This window comes from Mobula birostris, chromosome 2 (assembly GCF_030028105.1).
Source record: "Mobula birostris isolate sMobBir1 chromosome 2, sMobBir1.hap1, whole genome shotgun sequence".
Classification (NCBI taxonomy): Eukaryota; Metazoa; Chordata; class Chondrichthyes; order Myliobatiformes; family Myliobatidae; genus Mobula; species Mobula birostris.
In genome coordinates, this window is record NC_092371.1 from 63,573,285 (window position 1) to 63,578,226 (window position 4,942).

The 4,942-nt window shown below is 40.7% G+C and overlaps 1 pseudogene; it reads left to right on the top strand.

Annotated features, from left to right (window-relative positions):
* The first annotated feature begins 1,163 nt into the window (after positions 1-1,163).
* Positions 1,164-2,094, top strand: LOC140208461 (sin3 histone deacetylase corepressor complex component SDS3 pseudogene; annotated as a pseudogene).
* Positions 2,095-4,942: the final 2,848 nt, after the last annotated feature.

Below are 4,942 nucleotides of genomic sequence, written 5' to 3' on the forward strand. Positions count from 1 at the left end.
ATTTGATAGTGGCATTGAAGACTGGGCAACTTACATTGAGAGAGTGGAGTTATATTGTGAGGTTGACGGTGTTAATGATATAAGCTAGCTCAGTATTATGGGAGCAAAAACATACGGGCTGCTACGGAGCTTGTTGACCCCTGAAAAGCCAGCTGACAAAACGTTCAAACAAATAGTAGACACTCTCCAACAGCATTTAAACCCCAAACCATTGGTCATTGCTGAAGTAAATTTCACAATCAGAATCAGAGCGAAAATGAAAGCATTTCTGAATATTGTGCTGAATTGTGCAAATTATCAGAACATTGTCAATTTGGAGCTGGTCTATCGGATGCACTGAGGGACGAGTTAGTGTGTGGCATGCACTGTGAAACCACACAAAAGAAGCTCCTGTGTGAAAAAGACCTTACATTAGAGAAGGCGCTGAACATTGCAGTATCAACGGAAACAGCAGCACGGGGTGCTTCAGAGATACAACAAAAATCTCTGGAATATGCTACGAGTGAAATGTCACTGAACAGAAATGAAGGAAAGAAATGTTACAGTTGTGGGAATGGGTCACATGACATGAATGACTGTTGGTTTAAAGACAAAGAATGCAGAAACTGTGGCAAACAGGGCCACATTGGCAGAGTATGCAAAGCTAGTAAACAGCAGAAAAAGGACAAAGTACAGAGAAACAAGAAACCCCAGAAAGGAAAACACAACAATGTACACAAAATGGAAGAAAGCAGTTCTGATGAAAATGACTCAGATGAAAGTGAACTGTCTTGTCTGCAACTTCACAGTGTGAAAGAGACAGATGATTGAAGAGTAATATGGATCACTCCACAAGTGGCAGGTGTGAGACTGAAAATGGAGTTGGACACAGGCTCAGCTTTAACAGTGATCTCTGTACATAACTACAAATGACTGTTTTCTCACATATCTCTGAAACGAACTAAACTACTGCTAAAGACTTATGCAGGACAGAGAGTGCGTCCGAAGGGTAAAATTAAAGTGACAGTGACCTATGGAGACAAAACACAGCAGCTGAACCTCTATGTACTGAAAAATAGAGGACCACTATTGCTGGGACGTGAATGGCTCAGGAAAATCCAGTTGGATTGGCACATCTCAAGGCACTAGATATGTCAACAAAGGAGGGCAGCTCGGTGGGGAAGATGTCCGCAGCTCTCCTCTCACCCATTGTCAACTATTACAACGATGAGGAGGAGCTCGACAGTGTCGATGATGACAGCGAACACAATATCTGTGGCTGTGACTCGGATGAAGATACAGAGGATGCAAGGGAGACAGATATTGCCAATAAGCAGGATGATGAAGACTACCTGGAAGTAAAAGAGCAGATGTACCAGGAGAAATTGACATCCCTCAAAAGACAGCTACAGCAGTTACAGGAAGACACTTTGCAGGAGTATCAGAAAAGGATGAAGAAACTATATCAACAATACAAGGAAAGAATACGAAATGCAGAGCCTTTTCTGCAACTGGAGGCAGAACAAGTAGAAAGGAATTGTATTAAAGAGAAGAAAGCAGCAGTGAAGGAATTTGAAGATAAAAAGATTGAGTTAGAAGAGAAGAAAAAGATGATTGAGAATGAGAGGCTAACAATGGAACTCACAGGAGATTCTATGGAGGTAAAGCCAATAATGACTGGGAAACTAAGGAGGAGACCAAATGACCCTGTTCCAATTACAGACAAAAGACGAAAACCTGCATCTGCACAGTTAAATTACTTGTTAACAGATGAACAGATAATGGAAGATCTGCGATCTCTCAATAAGCTTAAATCTCCAAAAAGACCAGTATCTCCGTCTTCTCCTGAGCATCTTCCCAGCACTCCTGCTGAATCACCAGCACAAAAATATGAGGCACGAATAGAAGACGGCTAGTTACGATAAGAGATGGTATCATAAAGCTCAGGCTATCTATTTGCAATCTAAGGGGAATACAAAGATTGGCTATGTAACTAGCTCAGATGGAACAAATGAGATATGGGTAAGGAAGACAAGTGATAGCACAAAGATGCGTATATATCTAGGACAGCTGTACAGAGGAGTCTTCATTATATGGAGGCGATCTGCTGCCTAGGAATCTTAGCAAGTTGGAGGCGCACAACTTCTTAACTCCCTATGCTCAGAGGTCAACTTTTCATGACTTTTATATGGAAATCTGTATTAAAACAAACAAGTTTATTGAGAGACATTACCCGGAGAGGCAGTGAAGATCCCCCAGAGACTTCAGTTATAAATGGGTCGTAGACCAAAAGTAAAAGAAAGGCTTGTTATAATTTGATATTATTACATTAGTTTGTTTTAATTTGAAATTATTAAGTTACTAAGTAAACAAATGGTAGGCATTTGTATGATAATGGTAAACATATTTGTTTAGCATAGTGCCCCAGTGTAAAAAAGTTGATACACTATTAAAATAAAAGGGGAGGAATGTACCGTATAGCCTACAGTATAATAAGGGACTACTTTATGTTTTAGTAACACGTCGTTGAATGTGCTATTAGGCGTATATTGAGCCTGCGCTATCAGGTGCATATTGATCTGTACGTGTGTGCTGAGTTCAGTTTCTGCCAGTAAAGAACCATGAAACTTAACTCCCGTCTCTAGCGTTTTTATTAATAGCATTGTTGCGTAACCAGGCCACATACACAACAATATATATTTAAAAAAAAGATGAGGTAGCATTCATGGGTCCAATGTCCATTTAGGAATCATATGTAACATAGGAAGCACATAAAGATATTAGTAAAATGCAGTCACAGCAAAAATATGGTTCAAGGTTCTGAGTCTGTGAATGTTACAGAAATCTGCAGGCGAATACAATATGGCTTATCTTCTGCTGAGCGAACATTGGGGGGAGCAGTACTGAATCCAAGTTGGACGCCATACCACACTGGCGCACACTGACTCAAATCCTCATTCCTGAGTGGCTATAAACAGGTGACACCATGGCTTGAGGCCTTGCCCTCGCTGCAACTGAGGCCACACAGCTCCCCTGCTGTCCACCCCAGTCGTCTGCCATTAAATCAGTGAATCGAACTTCCAGCATTCCACATTAACTATGTCCAACAAGGTCTTGCAATCACAAGAAAAGCAATTTACAGGCCTCCAAATAATAGCTGGGATGTGGTTACAGATTACAACAGCAAATAGAAAACACCCGTCAAAAGGGTAATGTTCTGATAGTCATGGGAGATTTTAACATGCGGGTAGATTGGGAAAACAGGTTGGTAATGAATCTCAAGAGAGCGAATGTGTTGAATAACTATGAGATGGCTTTTTAGAGCAGCCTGTTGCTGAGCCTACTAGAGGATCAGCTATACTGGATTGGGTGTTATGTAATGAACCAGCGGCAATTAGGGAGCTTAAAGTAAAGGAACCCCTCGAAGTCAGTGATCACAATATGATTGAGTTCAGCTTGGACTGTATATGTAGTAAGTAAAGTCTGAAATAGCAGTATTTCAGTGGAGTAAAGGACATTACAGTGGTATGAGGGAGGGATTGGCCAAAGTAAATTGGAAGGAGCTGCTGGCAGGGATGACAGCAGAGCAGCAATAGCTTGAGTTTCTGGAAAAAAATGAAGAAGGTGCAGGATAGATATATTCCAAAGACAAAGAAATACTCAAATGGCAAAATAGTACAACCATGGCTGACAAAGGAAGTCAAAGCTAATGTAAAAGCAAAAGAGAGGACATACACAAAGCAAAAATTAGCAGGAAAATAGAGAATTGGGAAGCTTTTAAAAATGTATAGAAAGCAACTAAAAAAATCATTAGGAGGGAAAATATGAAATATGAAAGCAAGCTAGCAAGCAGTATCAAGGTGGATGAAAAAGATTTTTTTAAATATATGAAAAAGTGAAAGAGATATGAGAGTGGATATAGGACCGCTAGAAAATAAGGTTGGAGAAATAATAACAAGGACAAGGAGATGGCATGTGAGCTAAATAAGTATTTTGTATCATTCTTCACTGCTGAATTTGCTAGCAGTGTGCCAGATGTTGATGGGTGGGAGGGAAGAGAAGTGAGTGCTGAAAAAGTTGAAAGACCTAAGGGTATGTAAGTCAGCCGGACCAGATGAACTGCACCCTTGGCTTCTGAAAAAGGTAACTGTAGAGATTGTGGAAGCATTAGTAATGATCTTCCAAGATTCATTGGGCAGCGGCATAGTTCCAGAGGAGTGGAAATTTGCAAATGTCACTCAAGAAAGGAGTGAGGCAGCAGAAAGGAAATTATAGACCAGTTAACCTGGCCTCAGTGGTTGGGAAGATGTTGGAGCCAATTGTTAAGGATGAAGTGATGGAATACTTGGTGACATAGGACAAGATAGGACAAAGTCAGCATGGTTTCCTGAAGGGAAAATTTTGCTTGATGAACCTGTTGGAATTCTTTGAGGAGATTACATGTAGGATAAATAAAGGGGATGCTGTATATTTGAATTTTCAGAAGGCCTTTCACAAGGCGCCACACATGAGGTTGCTTACCAAGTAGAGAGCCCATGGTATTACAGGAAAGTTACTGGCATGGTTAGAGCATTGGCTGATAGGTAGGAGGAAGCGAGTTGGAATAAAAGGATCCTTGCCTGGTTAGTGGCCAGTGACAAGTGGTGTTCCGCAGGGGTCAGTGTTGTGGAATACTTCTTTTTATTCTGTATATCAATGATTTACATGATGAAATAAATGGCTTTGTTGCCACATTTACAGTTGATTGGTGGAGGGGCAGGTAGTGTTGAGGAAACAGGAAGACTGCTGAAGGATTTAGACAGTTTAGGAGAATAGGCAAAAAAGTGGCAAATGAAATACAATGTTGGAAAATTTATGGGCATGTACTTTGGTAGAAGGATTAATGGTGCAGACTATTTTCTAGAGGAGAAAATCCAAAAATCTGAGATGCAAAGGGATTTGGGAGCCCTTGTGTAGGACACCC